Source organism: Spea bombifrons, chromosome 2 (assembly GCF_027358695.1).
Source record: "Spea bombifrons isolate aSpeBom1 chromosome 2, aSpeBom1.2.pri, whole genome shotgun sequence".
NCBI classification, from domain to species: Eukaryota; Metazoa; Chordata; class Amphibia; order Anura; family Pelobatidae; genus Spea; species Spea bombifrons.
In genome coordinates, this window is record NC_071088.1 from 123,801,855 (window position 1) to 123,815,086 (window position 13,232).

Below are 13,232 nucleotides of genomic sequence, written 5' to 3' on the forward strand. Positions count from 1 at the left end.
ATATATTGTGGCTTAATGTCCCTTTTTGAGGTACCTTCTTGCAGTTGTCAGTTTAGTATTATATTATATTTTTGACACATTTAATTACTACTCACATGCATGTTGTAACATAAACATCATGACGTGTAGTGTTTTTGTACAGGTTGTATTTGGTATTGTTTTTAATGTGTATTTTTTAGAGAATTTGGGAACATTTTACAAATAGTTCTTCACTAAATTAAGTTGTTTTGAACCTATTTAGCTGCCTGGGGACTTTCTTTGATCTTCTTATACTAGCAACAATGTATTTACTGAGAACAGCTCTTCTTTTTGGGAAAAGGTGAGCTAAACTCGCGAAACCTGTACGAATGTTTTGAGCACATAGCGCTCGTTCCCTGACTATATACCCTGGAAGTTGAATCAATGAGTGAGTGACAATTTCGAGCTTGTGCTTTTTACTTATCAATAGTCTAGAAACTATATGGGTTACCAAACTACGCACAAAGTTTTAGACAGCTGGACATTTACTAAACAGAGAGTTGGCAGGAGAGTTGTAGTTTAAATTGCTTGCTTTTACCATAGGCTAGCCATACTATGCGGAAAATGGGTAATTCACAAACAAGTTGCAAACTCTCTTTTGGGCATTACTAAATAATTAAGACATTAGTATATACTAGACTAGTGCAGTTGGATTCGTATGAATTGGAATTAATTTTTTTTGCATATTTCAGCAATTCGTATGAATCCCAGGAGAGACCCCCAGGGAAACAAACAAAAAAAAAAAGAAAAAAAAAAAAGAGTTCAGACTTTTTGTTAAAATTTTGTTGGTTCTTTCACACTCTCTCATTCTCTCTCTTATGCTATCTCAGAATATCTCCCTACCTTCTCTGCCAACCATTTCGTGTTGCTGTCTCCATGCTGCGCAGCTCTGCTTCTGATCTTGCATTTTCTTTTTCTTCTCTCTTATTCCGTTGCTCCAAAAAGTCTTTGTTCTTTGTCTGCTTCTCTGTGGACAACAGGACAGGGACACAACCCCTCCCCCGGTGAACTTCCGCAAAATGGTGGACATTCTAGGTACATCCTCTCCCCTGATTAGAAGATTGGGGGAGAGAATATGCCCGGAAGCGCTTCCATTTTGTGGAAATTCATGGGCGGTTACTTCTTGCAAAAGGACGGAGCTTCTGGGCACACCCTCTCCCAGGAAGTTCACTCTAAGTCATGTCCCCGTCCCATTGTCTACGGAGAAGCATACAAAGAACAAAGACTTTCTGCAGCAGTGGATGAGAAGTGCATGCAAGATGAGAAGTGGAGGTGTGTGGCCCAGAGTCATGTACATAAATGGAGAAGGTAGGGAGAGATTCCGAGAGCATGTAAGAGAGAGAGTGAATGAGAGAATGAGAGAGTGAATGACAGTGTGTTAGAGAGTGTGAATGAGAGTGTGAAAGAGTGTGAAAGAGCATGAGTGAGTGAATGAGGGTGAATGACAACACATTTTCCAAACGTAAAAAGCATAATCATCCAAATATTTTGGTACATTTGCAGATGTCTAGTGTATAGGGAACAAAGACTCGTGAAGTGTTAAAGATAATGTTTTAATTACAAAAGGAGGAATCTGAACATATACTTAGTCATAATTTCAGATGTCATAAGGGATCTTATAAACATAAATATCCAGAACACGATTACAGACCTTTCCACAGAATTGAAGATCCCAACTCTATTATTCTGTCTTCAGCAGGTAAAGGTGAAGCACAAACACTGCATTCTGCAATAAACCAAGAAAAAGAGTGGTGATGTCATCAGGTAGTTTTGCAAAACAGCTACTTAGTGTAGCCCTTACCTGCTTTCAAAGGCCATTATAAGACATTTTTATCTTTACAATCTTTCTTTGTAGCCCTCTGGGTCTGGGCTAATGTATTATGTTTGAATAGTGCCAGCGGGTACATCCAGGGGTGGGGCTAGCATACAGATTAATCAGCTACTTGGGGCCAACGTTAGTCTATGAAATACCTTTAAGGATGAAGAGGAATCACCTATAAAAGTGTCACGCGACATCTGAGTTAAGCAGTCAGAGTACAGACTAGCTAATGTAAACTATCTATGGGCAGAACAAATGAGCCACCAGGGAACATTTTGAAGAAACCCAGTATTTTGTTTCAAGCCCCAGAGAGCAGCGCCTCCCACACCCGCTTGTATTTATTCCAATGTCACTATGATACATAACCCATCCTTGCGCAGTGCTCCACGGCCTGTCAAGGCCACCTAACTAAAATATATTCAGAAACAAAAAAGCCATAATAACATTTATTGTAAAGAAAATAACCCTGCTAGTAATCATTATCAATGAGCTTAAAAAATGAAAATAAACTCAGTATATCAGGCCATAGATACACAAAGATAAGTAGCTGAAATACTAGATGATAAAAACTAAAGTTCCTTTATCTAAAGGATTTTGTCACCACTTAACCACAGTTCTATTTTTACTATATGACATCATAAATAATGAAACAAACTATTTCACTTACTTTCCTGTGAAATGGGATAGGTGGCAGTAGAGGATTGTTGATTCCGACGGTTTGTTGGTCCATTGACTATTTGTTTTTTATGACTTGGTTACCTTGTTTAGTGTATACTGTATTTGTGCATTGCTAAAGCAGAGAGACCGTCACTAATAAAGCCGCTTTTCTTTATAATATTTTAACAAGATATTTCCACTTGCTGAAATGTCTCTTGCTCAAAAAGAATATATTCGCCAACATAAATGTAAAAAAAAAATATTTCTTAATGAATATGAAATTTCAATGTTTTTTTATACTATTTATAATTTCAGGTTTGAAAATCTCGTGGTTTGACACCTTTAACACTCCAGTGATATACAACAGGTGCAGAAAAAACAGGTGGGACAGGTGCAAAATGTCCATTTTTAAAATACTGCTCTACTTTATCTACAAAAAACATGACCAAACTTCTAAACTAAAGCAAACGTCACTGTAAAAGTTATGGATCATTTACGAGTGTACAGCTGCATTACTAAACTATTTTGGAATTTACAGAGCTATGGAAAAAATATTGCAGCTAGAAGGAATATGGGAACTCAATCATAACCACCATCCTTTTCCCAAAGCATTCTGTGTGTCCAGATCTGCAGGGTTTCCCCACTTCAGTGAAAAGTTATTGGCGCTAAGCACATTGTCAGTAAGGTCCCTGCAAGTTTTACAACTTACTACCCAAGGTAACCTACCATTAAAACACATGAAAACTCTCTCCATTTAATAGAATTCAGTAGATTAAGTGGTACAGTACCTTTAATTGGATAAATCATGAGGGTATCAAACTGAACACCCAGAATATGTGTTCCTTGAATAAATACAAGGACAAGTGTTGTAAGAATAAACAACAGAGATTAATGTCAGAAGATATTACCGAAGGTAAGACCAGATCATATCACAGAAGATTCATGCAAAATATTAACCAGGTCACATGACCCCCTAATATTTTGGAGTGGATTGTGGAATATAAAGCATGTTTCCAAAATCGCATAAAAGCGTGCAAAAAAAAAAAAGAAGGATACAGCTACACTTTAAAGAGCGAATTTGACCTATACAGAATCAAATCACAAGTATGTTAATATGCATACTTCAAAAAAAAAACCAAAACAAACAATAAACTAAAAACAGTGACCTGACCAAGAAGTTGCAGCCCTGTTGCAGTAGCTGCCCCCTCCTCCAGGTCTGACATTTCTTGTTGATGATTGGCTGTTTGAAGCCACCAATCAGAGACAGGAAAGTGCTCCCATTGACATTATTGGAAGAGCTTGCTGCATTGCACATGTGTCTGAGTAGACCACCTTCGCCTGCATCCTTCGCCGAGCCAGCGATAGAGCTGACTGGAGGTGAGGATATTGCGTGTATGGAGTTGTATTCTGACTAACACATCTCCTGCATGGAATCCGAGAATGCAATGCATGTCCTGTAGCTAGATTACAGGCTTAGTAAATAAATTTATAATCCGGAGGTGCCCATCTTGTCACCTATGAACGCTAATAATACAAATAAGTACCCCCCCCCTTAGGTATAGATAAGAAAATAGATCAAACAATCCAAAAACTTGTAACACAATAAAATATGAACATTAATATGTAAGTAGCCACTGGAAACCTAATCTGCCGCTATTCAAGGCAGGTTAGGAGTTGGGTGCCTCAGCCAATTAGTGATAAATAATTAAGTGGCCACATTATACTCTGCATGGCCTGCTTACACGCAGCAAGCAATTTATAAGCTGTACAAAACTCAGTACTAAAAGGTAACTAATGCAATTTTACTTAACAGTACCATTTTTGTGTTAGATAAAGGGTGCCTAGTCTCCAACTATAAAGAAAACACTTTGCAAAGCACCTTTTTTGGCTTGATGACCCATTAGCTTCATTAGCAGGCTAGCGAGCATTCAAGATGTATAAATTAGGGGAAAGCACAGGGTGCAAGTGTGTAAGACACACAGGTTTAAAGCACTTTAATGCATAGGAGAGCTCAGAGAACTAAGTAGTAGTATTTTTCTAATGAGACCCCTCGTGTGCATCTGTGGTAAGTGAAGTAAATGAGTCATGGGGAGCTTCATCTTCTTCCTAAGGCAAGTATTTTACTTTTTTTCTTGTGAAAAAAGTATCTAGTATCTAGTTTTTGCATCATATAAAGTTATCCGGCAGCTGCCTATTAGCCATTTGTATGTATTCTAGCACTGTTATCTTAGCCCAATCTACTAGCCTCTATCAACATATTCTGTCTGTGCAATCTCGTCTCAATTTATTCCTTTTGTCACATCACGTCGGCCAATTCTAAATCATGTTGCTTTGCAGCCCAGTCATTCTCTGCATTTTAATCCCCATTTCTTTGCCTTATATTCCACACCCTGAGATCTCATCTCCTGCACCTGCCTTGATAAACATCACACAGACGTTCTTTATTATAAACTCATTATGTAATGCTAAGCCCTACAACACCAAATGCATAACCAATAGACTTGGGCGCTGGCCAACTCTTCGTGTTCGTCTTCGTGGGGAAAAAAATCTTCGTATTCCACAAATATTCGCCCATTCCTGTGTTCGGTTTGGGGCAAATATTGTGTACATTCTTCTTGTTTGTTTTTTTGTAGAAGGGGTTAATACGGGGTTAATGCGGTACGAACTAAACAGCAGCTTTTGCACCAGGATTTTAAAGGTCCGTACGAGCAACTCTATTGGTTCGCCGGCAGGGGCCTCCTCTGCCATCAACCAATGAAGTGCACCGGTCATGGCAGACGAGCCCCCTGCTGGCGACCAATATAGTCACTGGTACAGACTTTGAAAAACCTGGTGCCGCAACTTGGCCGGGGGACACCACTGATCTCCCCGCTCCAATAGTTAAAGGTCCGTATGAACGACCAATAGAGTTGCCTTTAACTCCTGACCGGGAACTTGGCCTGTCTGCCCGCTCCAAGAGTTAAAGGTCTTTAACTTCTGACAGCAAACCTACGGATTTCCGCTCCCGTTATCTATGCAACATTGCAGGGGTTAACGGGAGCGGAAATCCGTAGGTTCGCCATCAGGAGTTAAAGGGCCATAAGAACGACTTTATTGGTCACCGGCAGGTGCCTCCTCTAGCATCAACCAATTGGTTGATGCCAGAGGAGGCCCCTGCCGACGACCAATAAAATCGTTCACACAGCCCTTTAACTTCTGACGGAGAACCTACGGATTTCCGCTGCCGTTAACCCCTGTGATGCTGCGTAGATAAGGTAGGCTAGACGGGGAAGGGACCAGGGGCATTAGTAAACCAAGACGAAGATTCTTCGTGTTGTGTATCTTCGTCTTCCAATACGTTTTACCGCCGTCATGTTCGTATGTTCGGTATTTGTGCTGAGCACCCTTCATGTTTGTTTTTATGTTCGCCCGAATACGGATGCACAAGTCTAATAACCAATAACAAACAAAATCTGCACTCTCACATCTATATTTCATGTTTCTACTACACACAAGTAACATTATCTTTTATTCACAGTGTTGTACATTCAACTTTTTGACTCAAGTCCCCTCCTATATATTTCTGTCCTCCACTCTACCCATTGCTTACACTTTATTTCAGTATCCCTGCCTGCTGGTACCTTTATGAATACATATAGTTTATCATAATGCCTAAACTTGAAAATTATTGCCTTCATTATTGCCCCTAAAGGTGAAAGGTCTAGATATCTTCTTACCTGTAATTAGGAAACACTTAGTGTCACATAACAATTACTCGAGTTCCAAAGACTGTAATTACCAATTTACAAACTATTGGAACATAGTTGGAATTAGATAAAAACAGGTCTAAACAGATTAAAATAAGGACAGATTAATTTTGGCTCATTCATACACAATCCATTTCAGATACATGTATAGAGAAGGAGATGGGAGGTAAACATTCATGATGCGTAATGAAGTCTGTGAGCTGAAATAGAAACTCCCTTCTTAGTGAATAAAGCCTAAGCTATCGATTTTCAGTAAATATATGTAAAAGATAATATACTTACTTTAAATTTCAAAAGAATCCATGAATCCTTTGGTAAAAAAAGGCAAGTGAGTGATTCTGTGTATCGACCAGCCCTGAACAATACAATAGGTATGATGAGCCCAAGTGCTCTCCTACCTCCTACACTATGCTGTCATGCATTAGTGCTAATAATAGAGATCGTTTTTAATCTCAGGGCATCGTTATAGCTAACAAAGACTCATGTATTCAAATATTCCTTTACAAACACTATCCGCCAGTGAATGTAAACACAAATACTGCAAAGAAAAAAAAGAAAAAAAAAAGAGAGTCTATATAATTTAGCAAAAACTTAAGCAGAAATGCGAAAAAAATTCTAATTAAATTACCAGAGTCTAAAATATGTTATTATATTATTACTAGTATATTATTATTACTAGAATATTATTATCATAAAGGGAGGGTGGTTCATTTAGCATTCAGACAAAACAAAGTATGACAATACTGGGATAGTAAATTTCAGTCAGGGGCTGCATACTTTTTCAATGTTCCATGCTGTGAATAGAGGAGGCCCACGTTGTCTGTAAGATTCTATGAGTGATCTCCAAACAGGTCTTTCAATAGTCCTAGAACAGGGGCGTCCAACCTGCGGCCCTCCAGCTGCTGCTGGACTACATATCCCATCCTCCTCAGCCAGCCCCTTAGCTGAAAGAGCATTATGGGAGATGTAGTCCTGCAGAAGCTGGAGGGCCTCGGGTTGGACGCCCCTGTCCTAGAATCTACTTGTATATAGATGAAGGGTGGTAGGGGCCCTGGACCAAACGCAGGTGGTAGAGTAAAGCCAAGAACAAGCCTTAGCAATTAAAGAGGGTAGCAGCGAGAAGGGGAATAGATAACCTGATAACCAGAAACATGCCAGGGGTAAAACAGACAATTGGTCCAAAACCAAGAAAACAGTTCTAGGGCTGGGTCCAAAATCAACAAGCCAAGGCGTTTGCCGTGGATGCTGAGACCTGCTACACCAGCCAGTCTTCCAACATTGGAAAGCTGATGACACGTTGCATCCTTTGACTGGTTGAGCATGCCTGACTAATATCCGCCATGCATGTGACCCGTCCTGCTTACCAGTGGCTGAATGAAACATGATGTCCCAGCTGAGGACCTGGAAGATGCCCATGAGATACACCGGTCAGGTGCCATACTTCAAACTCAGCAAGCCTACTACCAGGGGCGTACCTAGAGTATTTGGCACCCGGGGCGGATCCTGTAAGTGGCACCCCCCCCCCAATGTAAAGACATCTACAAAATTATGTTGGCAAGAATATTTATTGCACCAATTTGTAAACTGTATGTCAACTGTAACTTATAAGTAAAATAAATATGTTTAAATAACATTTACTGAACATATAATAGTGCTTTCTTTAATAACCCTAACAAATGAGTGACAAACATTACAAATTAAGTACTGGCTAAGCAGCTAAAGACACTATAAACTAAAAAAAATTCTGATATTATAATCAGGAGTCACCATAACATTGTTCTCTTTTTATTTAAGCATTTGCATATATAGTGGTGTCGACTCATGATTATATATACCATATGAACCAGACACTGACTGTGGTATAGCATGACACCTATCACTATATACTGAGCCAGGCAGTGACGGTGGTACAGCATAATGCCTATCACTCTATACTGAGACAGACATTGACGGTGGTGCAGCTTAAGTAATTTCATTATATATTGAGGCAAACATTACAGTGAAACAGCATAACTCCTATCACTATACACTGAGCCAGATACTACAGTGGAACAGCATAACACCTATCACTATAACTGAGCCAGATATTGATGGTGGTACAGCATAACCGCTATCTTTATATACTGAGCTAGACACTTATAGTAGTACAACATAACTATCATTATACACTGAGGCAGACATTGACAGTTGTGCAGCACAACTGCTATCATTAGATACTGAAACACGCGCTGACAGTAGTACAACATAACTGTTTCCATTATATACTGAGGCACGCGCTGACGGTGGTACAACATAACTGTTAATATATACTGAGGCCCACATTGCCGGTGATACAGGATAACACCTATCACTTTATACTGAGCACACATTGACGGTGGGGCAGCGTAATCCATATCACTATACATTGAGCCTGACATTTACAATAATGCAGCATAACCCATATCACTATATACAAAGCCATTGATGTGGTGTAGGCCTACCACTTCAGTGTCTGGCTTAGTATATAGTGGTAGGGGTTATGCTGCATTATTGTAAATGTCTAGATCGATGTATAGTGATAGGGATTATGTTGTACTGCCCTCAACTGCAGATCAGGGGAAGACTGTGAGAGTCAGTACAGCCTTCCCTTCTTCTGACTGCACCGTGACATTGGGAGGTCCTCTCCCCGTAATCATCCCCAAAGTCCATTTGTCCCCTACGTCACTAAACCACAACTCTCTTTTAATTACTCCCGTAGTTCAGGTATAGATCAAATAAACAACACATGGAAACAGCACGTGCAACTGAATAAGACATAAATATCCTGTATTTACAGGTATACATAAATAATGTATGGAAACATAGCATTGCAGGTATAAATCAACAGAACACACAAACCCAGCATTGCAGGTATAGATCAACTGGAAATCACTCAGCACTGAAGGTATAGATCAAATAAACAACACATGGAAACAGCACCCCAGGTATTGATCAACTGAATAAGACATACAAATCCTGTAATTGCTGGTAAACATAAATAATGTATAGAAACATAGCATAGCAGATATAGACCAACACATTAACACACAAACCCAGCTTTTCAGGTATTGATCAATTGGAATTCACATAAAAACTCAGCATTAAAGTTATAGATAAAACACCCTAAATTACAGGCATAGATCACAGATTGCACACCCCAAAGCCAGCGTCCACATTGCCCACATAGAACCTGACCAGCACCCTGCGGTGGGGGTGCAAGGCCTCTGTCTCCCAGCTCTGCCACTGTACGGAACAGTATAGAGTGATGGGAGTTATGATGTACTTTAGAGCATAATTATAATGAAAAAGACATTGGAAACGGTACAGCATAACACCCATCACTCTCACACATTTACCAATCAACACTTACCAATCCACAGATTCCACACATACCAATCCACAGATTCCACACATACCAATCCAGATTCCACACATACCACACATACCAATCCAGATTCCACACATACCAATCCACAGATTCCACACATATACCAATCCACACATATACCAATCCACACATATACCAATCCACAGATTCCACACATATACCAATCCACAGATTCCACACATATACCAATCCACAGATTCCACACATATACCAATCCACACATTCCACACATACCAATCCACACATACCAATCCACACATACCAATCCACTCTCACTGTCACTCAGTCTTAATGAATGATTTCCTACCTTCTTTTCTACTTCTTTTCTTCTTACAGCAGTCTTTTCTTTTTACAGCAGTCTTCCTCTTCGCTCCTCTTCTACTGTCTTCTTCCGGGTCAGAGGGCACTGTGGGCGCGGCTTCAGTGCCGCCGGGGTTTGTTGTCAGATCCCGGCGGCACTAAAGCCGCGCCCACAGTGCCCTCTGCACAGCAGCAGTTGCCGCGCGGATCGCAAGGGAGCAGAATCGGAGGTCTTTAACAGACCTCCGATTCTGCTCCCTTGAGTGATTTTAAGCCGGTTCAGGGGAACCGGCTTAAAATCACTCAAGGGAGCAGAATCGGAGGTCTGTTAAAGACCTCCGATACCGCTCTCTTGCGAGCCTGCTCCTCCAGCGGCGGACATTACTGTCCGTCTCTGGAGGGGTGCCGGGTGCCGGCAAGTTGGCACCCCCCTGATGAGCGGCACCCGGTGCGGACCGCCCCCCCCGCCCCCCGCTAGGTACGCTACTGCCTACTACTTTTGTTACCCTTCACGGTTTGACTATTCCAGTGTAGTTTTATTAATGATATTTTATTTGCTTACATAAGCTGTCCACATATATTGATCTAGCTTTTTAATTAGAACATTCTATTAGTCAGTTATTGTGCTCTTTGTAAACAGAAAATTCACTTTAATTTCTGTTTTTTTATTTATCTAAAAACAAATTGACACATGGCTGCGATGCAAATTTCAGCACCAGAAATGTTTGAAAACTACTAATTACAAAATTATTCAGAACGAATGGTGTTGACTCACAGCTAAAATAACATGGGTTTGGGTGAAATCTGCCCTGCTCCTTAGTAATTTATGCATCTTGTCAAGAGTCAGTCACTGTCAATGCAGTCCGAACAGAACCGCAACTAGAACAAATACTAATAATTTATTTGCGGATTACAGTTGTAGAAAATAAAATATGTAAAAACAAAACACAGGCACTTCTCATATCTGCCACGATGAAAGAAAAGCCTGAATTGTTAAAATTAAAGTCATGTAATATAATTTCAGTCAAAAATAGAATAATATCCATCCACACTGCTTATATGATCATTTTGGAACAGAGAATCTCCAATAACATTCAGAGGACAGAACTTATCAAGCTTGACAAGGAAAACTGAACTTCAAAACAAAATGTTCTCGCTATCCGAATAAACTGCAGAAATAAAAATAAAGATGTGAGGTGAAGTGGAACGTTTTAATAAAAATATTGTGTAAACAAGCCTTTGTTCTGATTAGCAATTCTGGTGCAAATATGTAAAAGTGGAAGCATTCTATTGTTTGCTATGATGGCTGCTACAGTTTTGATCCTCAGTTTTTCATATATGGATGCTCACGTGGGATTGCTGTTGTTTTCATTTTTGTACATAAGGGCAGGAATGGGGAAAGCTAGGGCGACATCCCAAAGTAAAAAAGTCTCAAACCCATTGAGCGCTCAGATGATCCAACATTGCTTAGTATTCAGTGCTGATCACACACTCAACATTTTTTGTTTGTTTTTAAGAAACTTGGGTCCAAACTATGTATTGGGGGAAGTGTATTTTAGGTCACACTATAGCATGTAGCACAATTTTCACAATGCAATGACACGATTGAGATGTCTGTCACCAGTGTTTGCCCTTTAAGTCACTCTTAAGCCAAACGTAAATCATTTTCAAAAACAGTGTTGAAGATGCTGTTCCACATTCTCTACTGACTGTAACAGTGAGTGAATGTAACTCAATATAAGTAAAAGCAGCATTACATACATCATATCTTGCACTACTTGATGACTAAATGATTCCCACATAGTGGAGGATCATGGGGGAGGATGTCAGCAAAATCACTACCATCGTGGGTGAAGTTCACATTAAGGCAAAAAAGGCGACACTTTCCTTGACATCCTCTCCCCCGATTGGATAATTAAGGGAGAGGACGTCATAGCAAATGCCGTCATTTCGCTCTAAGGTGTACTTATGCCAAAATTGCAGTGCTTTCGGTGACTTTCGCTCCCCAGTTGGAGGTTTTCATGGCTTTGTACCAATCGCCAAATTTGCCAAAAAACTGTAAATTTGCAATTCATGTGAATTTGAATACACAAGTCTAGTAACAGCCTCCTTACAAAAGTAATTATTGCCTAACACTGATACACAAATTTGATCATCTGATGTACTGTTGTACTACTGTGTGTCTATGTCACGGCATTTTTGTCAAGGAGGTGTAGCAGACACACCCGACCTCTCAATAAGATTATATCCTCCATTATATCCTTAATATCCTCTTATGGACCAATATAATCTGTTAAATTCATTTGTATATAGTACAACAAAGAGATAAAGTCATTATTTGATGTGACCCACTCCACAAAATCATAGCTTGTCATATTTACGTACACTTTTTTCTTGAATTAATTTAAAGGAAAACAGCTCATAGAGGTCATTCATTTGATCTTTTCTTACTGAGTTGCAATGAGGTATCAAGCAGGAGACAATTCCTTACACGGCAATTTTAATCTTGTTCTAGTGTACAGCACATTTATACGTAGTTTAGTTCAGTTTGGAAAGACGCAAGGTTATTTGTCCAGCATATTATTTATTGCTATTCTCACTTTCCTATGAACAATATGGTGCAACATTTGGATCACTGACAGCACTATGCTCAATGCCATATTCGACTGTTTCAAGGCCTGTTCTTTACGGGAAGCTGACCAAAAGAAGATCATCAATCACTTTCTTTGTTTTTAAATGATGAAAGCAGGGTGTATTACATGGCAATTATGACCTATTAGTCACAGCAAATAAATGAAATATATTTAACACGTGGGAAAGTAATGATTCCTAAATCACAATGTTTTAACTATACTGTCTGCCCATTTTTGCTGCTCTAAAGATGTCAGTGATGGTCCTTTTTGATGCAAAGCAAAGTTGGTTATGTGAAACTGCATTACTCCAGTAGGATCACAAAATGTCATGTTACATGATCCCACTGAGCAGCTACCTCCCAGAGTGGTCTGGCATTAAAAAAATTTGGACTGGCCCAGGGGGTGTATTCCCTTCTTGACATGCGGGCCAGTTTGACTATAAGGTATAGCGTGAATAAAACTGTTACTGGTTTAGTCTCATTGTCAATACAGTAGACATTAATTCAGGAGAATAAGACTTTTGTAATTTAGCATAGCGGTGTCATAAGTGCGTTGACAAAGCCAGGGCCGAATAAAGACATTGTAGGACCCTGGGCTACAGGTACTGTGAGGCCCCAGTAATATCGGATTGGGCATAATTCGCTTGACAAATG

At 39.7% G+C, this 13,232-nt stretch overlaps 1 long non-coding RNA gene across 1 annotated transcript in view; it reads right to left on the reverse strand.

Annotated features, from left to right (window-relative positions):
- Window positions 1–941: 941 nt before the first annotated feature.
- LOC128474102 (uncharacterized) overlaps window positions 942–13,232 on the reverse strand; it is a 29,944-nt gene continuing 17,653 nt past the window's right edge. The window contains exons 2-3 of the long non-coding RNA XR_008346312.1: window positions 1,670–1,744; window positions 942–1,215 (exon numbers count right to left, since the gene is read on the reverse strand). This is a non-coding gene — a long non-coding RNA (uncharacterized LOC128474102). The remainder of the gene's footprint in view (window positions 1,216–1,669; window positions 1,745–13,232) is intronic.